General features: G+C 47.6%; 1 long non-coding RNA gene across 1 annotated transcript; it reads left to right on the top strand.

Annotated features, from left to right (window-relative positions):
• The first annotated feature begins 210 nt into the window (after positions 1-210).
• On the top strand, positions 211-10,773 carry LOC148094037 (uncharacterized). Its single transcript, XR_015714004.1, has 3 exons — positions 211-258; positions 645-773; positions 10,719-10,773. It is a non-coding gene; the product is annotated as an uncharacterized LOC148094037 (long non-coding RNA).
• The last annotated feature ends 2,222 nt before the right edge of the window (positions 10,774-12,995 follow it).

The following is a 12,995-nucleotide window of genomic DNA, read 5'->3' as shown; positions in this document are numbered from 1 at the left end:
TTAACAGACAATAAGCATATTTCTTTCTTTTTTTTAATCTTCCATTTTTTCCATTGCTTTTCAGAGAGAGTGGAAAGGGGAGAGACAGAGTGAGAGAGAAACATTGATGTGACAGACACACATCGATTGGTTGCCTCTCTCACACACCTGACGGGGCCCGGGGAATGAGCCTGCAACTGAGGCATGTGCCCTTGGCCGGAATTGAACCCGGGACCCTTCAGTCCACAGGCTGACACTCTAACCACTGAGCCAAACCAGGTAGGGCGATAAGCATATTCCTTAAAGGTCTGCTTACACTCCGACCGGGAGGCGTCCGGAGGGAGAAAGGAAATTCCTGGGCTGCACTGGGAGTGAGGCAGAGCAGACTCCAAGGCAGCTCCTCACCTCCCAGGGCGCCCTTGGGTGGTAGCACTTACCTAGGGCAGTGGCTGACAAGGGGATTGGATTCAAATGACCTGAGTGTTTTAATGCAATGGTGAGCACTCCTTAAGGGTAGGCTTGAAGCATGGTGACATTTTTTGTATGTAGACCCTGCAGTCCTTAGAACACTGCTCTGCACATTCACAGGGACTCAATAAATAGTTGTTAAATAAAAGAGTCAATCGCTATGAAAATTGTACAATACTTTACATATATATTTACAGATGAGTAGAAAGAGCGGAGGTTTAAAATGATAAAGATCTGAGTTCACATCCCAGGCCTGCTCTTCATCTGCTGTGTAACCTGGGGTCACTCAACCTCATCCATCAACGGAGCTGATCAGTGGTGTGCTGGTAAGTGTTCTGCCACAGGCTCTCCAGGAAGAAGAAAAGTTCTGTTTTGTGATGCTTGCTGATTTCCATGTAATAAATATTCCCATCAAGCTAACAACCATTGAACACCCAGTTTGTAAAATTCCTGCAAATCTAAAAATCAGGTCTCGTGAGCCACCAGATACACAGAGTTCACCGCTGCAGGTAGCGATACAAACCTCGGGGGCTCAGTCATTCTCGGGGCACCGCCTGCCTGCTGAGGACTGTGCTTGGATTATCTCATTTAGTTCTCATAACAATGCTACGGGGCAGATACTGTGATTTATCCCTATTTTAGGAAAAAGGAAGCAGCATTGGAGATTGAGAGATTTGTGAATGGACACCCAGCTAGCCTATATCCTCTCTACTGGATGGCATCCCTTGTTCCTTGAATGTAATTAAAAGAGAAAAGTAGCTCATTCAGCGTTTGCTTATTTAGTGTTACCCTTCTTTCTCCCTTTACCATTTTTATGAAAAAATATTTTGGAAGGAAATGTCCTAGACCAGATCCCTGGGAAGGTCTAGTCATAGAACAAGACCACAGAAAAAAATTTTTAAAAAATGTATCTTTATTGATTTCAGAGAGAGGAAGGGAGAGGGAGAGAGAGAGAAACATCAATGATGAGAGAGTCATTGGTCGGCTGCCTCCTGCACGCCCCCTGCTGGGGGTCGAACCCACAACCCGGGCATGTGCCCTGACTGGGCATCGAACCGCGATCTCCTGGATCCTAGGCCCATGCTCAACTGCCAAGACATGCTGGGGGCCAGAAACGTTGTTTTCGATTGTTGAGAATGTACCTTAGGTATTGGGGAAGGAAAAAAAAGGACAGCATAAGAAACTGTGAAGATAAAATAAAATCCAGGTGACTTTTCAAGTAGTTCAAGGATTAAATTGTTGTCTAATGACCCATTTAACAAGCCAAGGACTTGGAACAGGGATGCTTTCTCTGCAGGAGGACCCCTGCTACCTCCGCTAATTTCCTGCCTAGTAAAAGGGTTTGTAACGATTTACCAGCCAAGTGCCGAAAGGATGGATGGCCGTGCAACCCAACCAGTCCTGGCCAGTGAGACTTAGGGGAAAGCGTGCTAAGGGGCTTCTAGGAACAGGTTTCTTTGCTGAAAAAAGCAGAGATGTGCAAGAATAAATTCCACATCTCCCTATCTGCTGTTTGACATTACCCTCTAAAGATGACAGACTTGGCGTCTAAGTAGGTCGATAGCTTGGACATGCCTACCTCCCCATTTATTACTAAGAAAGATAAAGAAATATTCTTATTGTTTAAAGCCTGTTAGCCATGTATTCTGTAATTTGCAGGCCAGAACATCCCACATCAGTAATTAAAACGGATTATCAGATTAACCCGCTGGAACTTCACTGTTAGAAAACTCATGGTTGCCAGAAACCCACTGTGTTAGGAAGCTCTCTGCTACAAGAAATTCAAAGTCCTGACTCCAGCTGGCCTAACAGAGGGCAGTTTATTGCCCTGTGCAGCCGGGAGCGCGGAGTCGGGCAGGCGTCAGGTGGCATGCACGCTCTCGCTCTGCTCCTCCCAGACTCCTCGCTGCTCCCCCCTGTGGGCGGGTTTGGTCCTCAGGTCAGCTGATTGCCAAGTTCTAAGCACCATGAGCCAGGACAATGCCTGGTGGAAGAAGATGAATTGTCCATTCATGTGTCTCTTTAGAAAAGTGAGGAAACCTCTTTGCTGGCCATGGTTCATTTCCCATCCTTTCCCAAGTCAGTCCTGGCAGTGGGAACAGGGTTGCTACCATCCTCAGGGGCTACCTCTGGGGTGAAATGGATTTAGGGGAACCTACACTAAGAAACCAGCTCCAAGAGTCAATTGCCTTATCTTTCCTCTTCTCGGAGACCTTTCATGGACCCTGGAGAGCTTGTTTTCTACTTAGAACCTCTGGGAGCCCTAATGAATATTACTTTTTATTCCTTTCTAGCTTGGCTTTGAGCCTTAACTCACTCAGGTTCTCGGCTGACAAAGTGTTTCTTTCATTATATTAGCTGGTTTCTCTTAAAAGAATCGATCCTTTTTGCTTCTGGGTTACCAATCTTCCCCAAAGTGATAAAACAGGTGTTTTTTTAAATTTGTTTGTTTTAAAAACAATGTGATATCAATTTCTCTGCAGGGAAAAAAATCTAGATATACACACTCCTGTTCTCATGGTTAAAAATGTTTTACTTCTGTTTGTTCTTCTTGAGCCTATTTTTATGCTCACAGAGAAAATAGGCACCACACTTTTAACAGTAGCTAGCAGATTTAAGAATTGACACAAAGTTACTTAAGAAATAAGAGCAATTAAGCCTGAAGAGGCTTTTATCTGGGGAAAACTTCCAGGTTTAAGTTGAAGGAGTTAGTGGAGGGGAGAAACAAGCCAGGTAAAGTCTTTCCTCACCGGATGGAAGCCCCACGCTTCCCATCCCACTCCCGCCTCCTTCACCTGCTCGGGTACAGACCATTGATCACCAAAGACTTAGTTTGTACATGGTTTAGGCTACTTTACTCAGAGAGATGCCTGTGGATCATCTAGGTGAACTCTGAGCGGAAGCATCTGTTTGGGCCGTTGTAGTAAGACTTCCCAGTGTCCTGCTCCTCCCTGCCCTGTCCTAAGGACATCCAGTGTCAACCCTACCCCATGTGACCTGTGTTATTGGGGGATTTCAAAGTCACTCCCAAGGTAGGATTAAGTCAGTCAGTGCGCCTGCAGTCATTGGTCCAGGGGCAGGCATGTGACAGAAATGGTCTAATCAGGGTGAATCCAGGGACTGTTTTGCTCAGAATGCTCGGCAGGCTCAAGCTCTGTCCTTCTGGGTATGTGGATGTGGAGTTGGGTGCTGCTTGCATGACAGAGGGCCAAGTAGAGAGACTGAAAACAGAACAAAAAGGCAGATGCAAAGAAACTGAATCAAGCCGGGCCTGAAGCCCAACCTGGCTCTGGCCCTTCCAGTGACCAGGGCCAAGAAATGTCTTTATTGTTGACTGAGTTTTCCATCAGCAGCAACCTAAGGCCCCAAGACAGGATGGCTTATCCCTTTGTGTTTAGGGCCTGAGGACAAAGCTGCCCGCAAGAAATTTTAGTAAATAGGCCTATGTGTTTTATAGGTCCAGGTTACTCAAGCTAAATATGTTTTACTGCTTAAGAAAGGGAGGGAAACGAATCCTTTGTGTTTTGCCCTTTGGAAGGAAAATTAGCCTAATTTCAAGCATAGAGCTGCAGGCCTGGGGGACAATGGTATTTTAGGAATTCCCCTGAGGCTGGGCCCACACCCATGTGGAGGTCACACTGCTCAGGCCTGGGGGCCTCTGCAGGAACTGGCCGAGTGGGGCCTTGAAAGGAGCAGGCAGTTAGGCAGTTAGGGCACAGAAGTCTGGGGTGAGCCTGGCGGAATGGCCATGGACGTTCCTGCTGGCCCGGGTGGAGGCTTGTCTCTATCTTGGGTTGGAGTGAAGGGCAAAGGGTGGACAACCAGTGATCCACAGTCATGCTGTTTGTTAAAATGCAGAGTCCTGGGGTTATGCCAAAGTCATTGGATAACAACCTCTGCGTGCACAGTGGCCCAGCTAAATTTTAGATGAATACCATTTGAAGACCCATGCCTTAGAGGGTTAAGCTAAAACCCAGTTCAGTCGTCCCCAGCCAGGCTGGAGAACAGCTGCGGAACATAGGTAGCAAAAAAAGCACAGGGTCAGAGGTCTAGCAGATCCAGAAACAGGATGCCATGGGTCACCACCCTGGACTGTACTCTCATGGTTCCGCTGGCTTAAAATCCTGGGGCACGAAATATTTTTCAGTAGTTTAGAGCAGAAATTTTCAACCTTTTTCATCTCATGGCACACATAAACTAATTACTAAAATTCTGCAGCACACCAAAAATATACTTTTTGTCGATCTGACCAAAAAAAAGGTGTAATTTTGATTCACTCACATTGGATGGCTATTGGTACGTTGGTGGTTGTCATTCTTTTAATTTGACAATCTAAGGGAAAAGAGGTCAGTGTCCCTGACTAAATAGTCAGGTATTGCATGTTTTAAAAATTCTCGTGACACATCAGTGTGCCTCTTACAGCACAACTGGCTGAAAATCACTGGTTTAGAGTTAATTACCAATGCTTCTGATATTAGAACCACCTCTAGTGTCACCAGTGACCTTAGACATTTCTCCTAACTCATTGGATTGCCCGGTCAGCTTTGATGGTGTGGAAATGTGGGGTGACAGGCCCCAATACTGTCAGAGCTTCCCTGGCCTGTGTCAGGGTCACAAAGTCCATGCGACAGACCTCATCACAGAGAGGGTGCTGGGTCAGTGTCACATACTCTTTTCTCTTGCCGCTGCTTTTAAAAGTATATGCACAGCAGTTTGGCAGGGGAAAGATTTTTACCATTGTTTACAAATGCAGACAGAAGCACTGACTTATTTGACTACTCCACAGTCAAGCAACAGGGAGTTTAGGGACATGGGAGCCACAGTGGTTTCTACTTGTGACCCCTGAAGGTTAATAGAAAGCATGGCCTGGGCTGCAGATCCCCACATGGCCCAGCTGCTCCTTCTGCTATCATTATTTTAGTCCTGAATGTTCTTCCCCGAAAAAAACACAACACAAATCCAAGAGCAGCAAACACTTTGAAAAGTGCCGTTAGGAAGCATGCGGGCTGGAGCTGGGAGAACTGGTCCTGTTCCGGCCGCAGTCCTGTGGTGTCCCAGGGCTGGCTGGGCCTCTTCCCTCATCTCCGAAATAAGCAGTACAAGCCCACTTTGACCACCGCAAACGTTGTCATTGAGACCTTCTAACGTTAGTGTCTGTGTTGGCTTGTCACTGTAAGCCTCTCTAATATAAGGCCAACTTGGAAGATTGCTTTCATTGTACATTTTATACTGGTGGCTTTTCGATGTATCTCATTTGGGAAACACTTCTGATATTTACCAACAGCGTGAAATGAAAGGATGGGGCAGCTCTCACCCTCTATAGCCTTGTTTCCACTTGCTACATTAAATCAGTTGCTAAACCCTGGCCCCATGAAAGGATCAGCTAATAGATTCTGTCTCTTAATTTTGTCAAATTTTAGAGGCCTCCCAAGAGAATGAAAACACATAGTTTATTAGGATTGGGATTTTACTGCTGAAATTCTTTACTTCATTAATTGAGAGGAAGGAGATACAGAGAGATCTAGCTTACCCCAAAATAATTTTGTGTTCCCACTAGAGTTGATAGTTTTAAAAAAAGCCTCCTCCTTAAAAATACTCTCTCAGTATAAATATTTGTATGTGTATTTTCTTAAAACTCGATCTTTTTCCATTACGTGAAGTAGTTTTCATTCTTGGTATGCAATTCTGTTAAACAACTGATCGTCCTCAAAACTAAGCACGCTTGTAATTTCCTCGGGGATTGGGTTTTAATCTTCATTGTAGTCAACTGTTCTATTTTTCTAGGGATAATGTGATTTTACTGCCTACTAAGACATATATCTGAGTGAAAAGCAGATATAATATATGGTAAGCAGCAAGGGAGTTGAGTTACTGTGATAAAGGTTTGTTTGAAACCTACCTGAGGTACAGAACAGCTCTGGTTTCTAGGCAGTTGTATCTAAAGTATTCAAAATCTTCTCCTCTTTTTGGTTAGAGAATAATTTTTCTTTTTACCTGAAAGCGAGGTTCCCAACTGAAGCATACATAGTCCGCCCCAGAGCTGTGGTAAATAGGAGCGAGACGAGGGCCCATTTCCTTTGCGCCCCTGCCCGGAGAGGCTTGGGATATTCCAGAGGAGTGGGTTCTGCCATCTGCAGCTCATAAACCCTCCTGAGTTCTTCCCGATGTCTCCGTGGTGTCAGGTACAGAACGTAGTTGGTTTTCTCCTTGGCTTGTGCAGAGTTTTCCAAAGTGCATGTGGGGCCAGGGCAGGGCTCTCCTTCTTCCCTACAGCAGGAGTCCTCCAACTCCAGGGTGTATCAGAACCACCTGAGTTACCCAGAGAGCTTGCTGCATTGCTGGCTTTCAGCCCTCAGTGCCAGAATTTCTGATTCAACAGACCTTTGGGGATGAGCTAGCTGCATTTTAACCTGCATGTCAATAAGATGTATATGGGTTAGTTAAGTTTAATGGACAGAGAAGCAGGCAGTTAGTTGACATTTGGGCCCTAGTCAGAATGCCTCTTCCAGGAGCAACACAGACACTCTCATCTAGAGCCCATGTGAGCATGCGTGGGGTGAGGGGTAGCAGCTTCAAGTTATCTTTATCTCCCACCAACACCAGAGGATTTGTTAATTAGCGTAATGCACTTAGAACTATTTTTTTCCATTGGTGAAATGAGTGTGGTTCAAGAATGTAGGTAAGCGGTTATTATCACAGTCATCCCACTCTTGCATTGTCACAGGTTTAGGCAAATCCATAACACCTGTTCATGCAGACCCACGTCTTTGAGAGAAGTTGTCCCCTAGTAGAATATCAGAAGTGTGTTGCGTATCAAAACATGGCTGGTATAGATAAATAAATTGTGGTATATCACACAGTGGAACACTACTCAGGGCTAAAAATGAATGGACTGCTGATACATGCAGCATCATGGGTAAATCTCGGGGCATTACGCCAAGTAAAAGAAGCCTGAAAAATAGCTGTGTACTGTACGGCTTTGTTTCTATAACATTCTAGAGAAAGCAAAACCACAGAGACAGCAAACAGATCAGTGGTGGCCGGGAGCTGAGGGTAGAGGGAAGTGGCTGGATACAAGGGGGAATGAGGGAACTTTTTGGGGTGATGAAAATGCCCTACAGGTCAAAGAGGAAACTACTATGGGGTTTTGGGTGATGGTGTGAAAAGGAACAAAAGAACACTGCAGGAAAGTTCATTTTGAGCATAGGGTACAGTTCTGCTGTCTTGAGAAACAGGGCCATTTGCTTAGGATTTGGTTTGGGCAAATGGCATAAATTTCATGTCTGTGTTCTTTAGAATATCGGTGAGGCTTTGGCAAACACAAAATTCCGGAGAGGGCTGAGAATGCCCTTTGAGCTGAGCTCTGTTTCTTAAATACCTGCAAATGGCCTTGAATTAATTAAAATATGGTTCTTTATTAAGAAGAAAGCTTTGCCATGTTTTGCAGAGGGTGTTAGGTGTTCAATTCCAGTGTTCTTATTTTGGGGGGCTACCTGTGGTCTTATATGTCTGGGACTTTTGATAGAGTTTGTAACCAACAGATTTTGCCTCAATAAAGGATCTGTCTTGTTGAAGCACATCCCAAATTATTTACCATGGTCCTGACCAAATATACCTGTAACTGATTATGAAAAACTGTGGGGAGCCCAGCATCTAGCAGGAGGGGGAGGGGCAGGGGTGAAGAACAGATATATACGGCTGAGGGGACCTGTCCAGCTCTTCAAGTCACATCACACAAGCAGTTCTGACCACAAGATCCTGGAGGGTGGTGCCTGAAGTAGTGCCTAGGAGGTGGTCTGATAGAGCTTGGCCCAAACAATTGGTGTGGAAAGCATCACATGGCTATTTTGGGGCTAGTGTAGGTTTTTAAAAACTTGCTATGGTTGCTGTAAATTTTCTTCCATATGCATTAATTATACATATACATACCCCTGCATCCTGATTAGCAAGCACTGAGGCCTCGTAAATATGCATTCCACTCTGACATGCCATTACTTTTGATTTTCAAAGCATTACCATTCCAGCACCATGCTATAAACACAATCATTCCCAGACGCATGATTTTCAAAGCTGCAGATCAAGTGCTAAACTGGCATCATACTGAAAAGAGAAAAATCCATTTCATGTTGTAATCAACTTGCTTGCCACAGACCCCTCCTGAGAAGGAGATTATGCAATTAGTAGTAACAGAAATGCTGGGCAGTCTATGAAGTACGCACCCCACATGTTGTGGGTTGGTCACAAATTTTTGGAGCAGGTCCTCAAGAGGACGTGATCCCTGGTTCACCTCTCAGAGACCCAGGCAATCAGAGGCTCCTCCCCTCTCCCCTTGGAATGTACTCTGCCCACTGTCCCCACAATGCTCCAAGGACATCGTCTTGAGAGAGTAAGGTATTGCTGAGACCATCTGGATGGTACGTACATGTCACTGAATCCAGTTAAGGACTTCATATACACTTTTAAGATTCTGGTGGGTGGGCGTGGAGACCTTCCTGTCTTGCAGCCGCCCAAGACAAGCCTTGTATGCAAGTTCCCTTGCTTATTAAAGCTGCCACCTACCCATTTGGAGTGGTCTGCCTCTTTCTTTGGTCTCTCTTTGCCCTACATGTGTGGGGTCCAGTGTGTGAATCAACATACATTTTTGTTCAAAGGCGGATTTCTGGGTCCTATCACTAGAAGTTTCAATTCAACAGGTCTGAGATGGGGTTCAAACAGTTTTAATAAGCCCTCGCCGGTTTGGCTTGGTGGTTAGAGCGTCAGCCGGCAGACTGAAGGGTCCTGGGTTTGATTCCGGCCGAGGGCATGTACCTTGGTTGCAGGCTCGATCCCCAGCCCTGGTTGGGGGGCTCTTGAGGGAAGTCAACCCATCGATGTGTGTTTCTCTCTTTCTCTCTCTCTGTCTCTCCCTCCCACTGTCTCTGAAAAGCAATGGAAAAAATATCCTTGGGTGAAGATTAAAAAAAAGAAGTTTTAATAAGTACCCCAATACCCCAGATGATGCCGATGCTGTGGCCTTCAAGCAACCCTTTGAGAAAGACCCTTTTCTAAAATACCTTACCAGAAAATTTATTTTCCATTAGCATTTAACAGGGCACAAAATTGATCTATTGCTTTTAGATTTTCTTAGTGGACAGAGCTAGGATATATATCAATCTATATACACACATACACATGTACATGTATTTTTCTATCTATGTATCTAAATTAGAAATAATTTCACACAGTTGCTTCTAACTTAAAGCCACATCACTGGGTTTATTCTAACCTTCCCCCTTCCTATGTCTGTAATTCCCTTCTCCAACTATGTGAAACCTGCCTCCCAATATCTTTAATACATTCACTTGTTTGTTTAGTTTCCCACTGTGTAAACCAACTTGTTGGCCATGTCAGCAAAAAGTGTGGCCTGTCTTTATTAAGTTATGCTTATTGTTATATATATATATATACATTATATAAAATTATATTTCTAAAAATCACATATAAAAAACATGTACATATGTGTATTATACATATATGTATATATGTGAAATAAAATATTTTTACATTAAATCAAATATTAAATCAAATATTTCCTATATGTATATAAAAAATTATTTAACATATATTAGAAATCCCATATAATATATAAAATATATTGATATAAGTAAATATATATCTGATTTCATATATGCTTTTGCCCCAGTTTTATTAAGATATTTTGACATATAACACGAAGTTTAAGGTATACTATGGGATGATCTGATAGACATATATATTGCAAAAAGTGATTACTACAAAAAGGTTAGTAAACACTTCACCCTCTCACATAATTACCATTTGTGTGTGTGGGGGGAGCATTTGAGATCTATTCTTCATCCCTCCTGGTGCTTAGCGGAGGGTCTGGCACAGGGCGGGTACCGATTATTGTCTGTTGGATGAAAGAGCTAATACATCCATTCATCGGTACCGGATGGTGGGAAGGGAGATGCGTGCAGGAAAGGAGACCTTAAATTGCAACCTCTGGGCCACATGGGTGAAGACGGTCCAAGGCACCCGTCTTTAGAAGCCTTTACATATTCTATTTCAAGCGCCCTCCCCAATACCATTGAAGAGCAAACCTCTGATTCCCAGTGGATGTTGGTAGCGCTGACTCTGCACACCCGTCCCCGGTACCGGTGGGGACCGCGCAGCCGCCGGCTCTCGCCGCGCTTCAGTTCCCACCGTAAAGAACCCGTCGATTCCAGGGCGCCGTTCTCATTTTCCGCCTTCAACTTTCTTCTTCTTTCCCCAAGAATATCTGTAGAGCTAATTCTTCTCGAAAGTTCTTTCTGCGCTGTTTCAGAGAAGAATGGTCCCCAAAGGCTCCACATACGGCCTGCGCTGGGAACGCTGAATCAATAAGAGTGACGAGGCCCGTAGCAGTATCCCCGAGGGCGGCGGCGCCCCGCTTTGATTTGAGGGCGCCAGCTGCGCGCGTCAGCCAGAGCCCCAGGCCGTCGCCCGGGATCCCCGAGGCGAACCTGACGCATCCGGAGCCTCGGGACGCGCCCAGCTCTCCGAGTCGCCGGGAGGAGCCTCGGCGTCTGTCTGCGTTTTCTCGGCGGCAGCTCAAGCGCCAGGAATTCCCAGGTTTTCCCTTCCTCGGGCCGATCGCCACCTGCACCTTCGGAGGCGGCGGGAGCAGGTGAGCCGGGCGCCCGCGCGGCTTTGGGGACCCGCTCAGGTGCCTCGGCCCCGCCCCGCCCCGCCCACCTGGCGCCCGCCCACCTGGAGCGGCCGGGTCCCCGCGCAGGTGCGGGCGCCAGGTGCGCGCGGCGCGGCCTGCAGCTCCCTCCACGCCCGACAGCGGGCGCCGCTGCGGCGGCTCCGAGCCGAGCGGCTCCGCGAGTTGGGGCAGCTCCTGCGCCCGACCCGACTCGGCGGCGAGAGCTCCGCCCGGGCGCCGGCTCCCCGCGGCGGCGGAGCGGGCGGGCGCAGAGGGGGCTGGCCGACCTCCGCGGGCTCCGCCGGCCCGGGGCGGGGAGAGGCGGCGAGCGCGGGGCAGCGCGGAGAGCGGGGCCGGCCCCGAGCGCGCTGGAGACAGCCGGGCGTCCCGCGCCCGGGCACCATGCGACCCGCCGCGCCTCCTCGCCGGCCCCGGGCTTCGCTCTCCGCCCGCTGAGCCCCGGCGCTCGCCGCCCCGGAAACTCGCAAAGACGAGGCGAGACGTTGGAGAGCAGCGCCGAGGCGGACCCAGACGTCCCCTCCGCCCCCGAGAGGCTGCGGATCCCCGTTTCCTGGGCTCCTCTAGCTGTGCCATGAACCTGGCGCAAGCTTGGCTTTAGGACAAATTCGGAAGCCGGAGGGGGAGTCAAGGCAATTCTTGGGTTGCTAAGGTAATTGTAGTTGTGACCAAAACGGGCAAGAAACAAGTGGGGGAAAAGGTGTTTGCAAACGGCATGCCCTCCACCCCCAGCCCCAGTGCCTATGTGTTGATGTCGTTTCATCGCTTGGGTGCGGGCGCTGGCCCGCTTCAGATGCGTGACAGGTGCCGGGGGCGTGCGTGTGCAGTTTGGGACCGTAGAGGCACGAGCTTACGTAAGCGGCGAGGCGGGCTGGGCGCGGACCCGTGCGGGATGGGGGCCGGTCCGCGCGGAAAGCGCGCGCCCGGGCCGCGGGGTGAGGCGCTCAGCCCCGGGGACCAGCGCGCAGAGGGGACACGCTTTTAGGAACTTCCAGCCTTACGATGATTTGGGGACCGCAGGTAGGGCAGCTGTGCTTCGAAAGCAGGTCGTCATTAACTTTTCCTCCGAATAGGCTTGCCCACTTGGGGTTTGGAGGAAAAGAAAAGTGAGTGGAAGGAGTGGGTGTCGGGGTCCGGTTTGGGGAACTGCGGCAGGAACGGGGACCGAGGCATTGGCTCCAGAGAGGATGACAGCTAAGCTGGTTGCCGTATTTACAGTCACTGTCAGGCTGCGTAGCAAGTGGCCCAGAGAGACAGGGAAAGTGACCCAGAAATTTTAATTTTGTTCAGAATGAAAGCTGCTGTATTTTTTTTTTTTAATGTGATGGAGTGGGGAGGAGTATTCTTCCTCTCTGGTGGAGAGGAGTGGCCTTTCCGTGCTACAAACTGAAGATATTTTGTATCATATTGTTGGCTTGGAATTGTTCCCCGGGCGTTCATCAGTGCTTAGGAACTGGATCTGCAGGTAGTTTCTAATCAATACCTTTTAGCAGCCTCAAGTAAAACTGCCAAAATAAGCAGAATTAGGTAAAGCCTAACACTGGGCCCTTTTCTCACCAGAGGGGGACGACCGGCGGAAGAATAAAAACTGGGCTTGTGAGCGTCTGGATGGAGTCAGAGACTGAGCTACAAGTGTGTGTGTTTTGTCCAGAGGTGGCAGCCGGAAAGGAAACTGTTGGGTTTAGCCTGGTATGTTAAACAAGGCTTTCATAGACCGCTTTTCACAGGCAGGGGGGTCACTCTATGGAGCGGCACCGGGGAGTCGCTGAGACCCTTTCTGTAAGTTGTGTATCCTTTATGCAACTTACTCTTATTTGTCTTATTAATTTATCAGTTTTGCAAAGGA

This window comes from Miniopterus natalensis, chromosome 1 (assembly GCF_054644295.1).
Source record: "Miniopterus natalensis isolate mMinNat1 chromosome 1, mMinNat1.hap1, whole genome shotgun sequence".
NCBI lineage: Eukaryota > Metazoa > Chordata > Mammalia > Chiroptera > Miniopteridae > Miniopterus > Miniopterus natalensis.
This window is presented reverse-complemented; position numbering and strand designations above follow the sequence as displayed.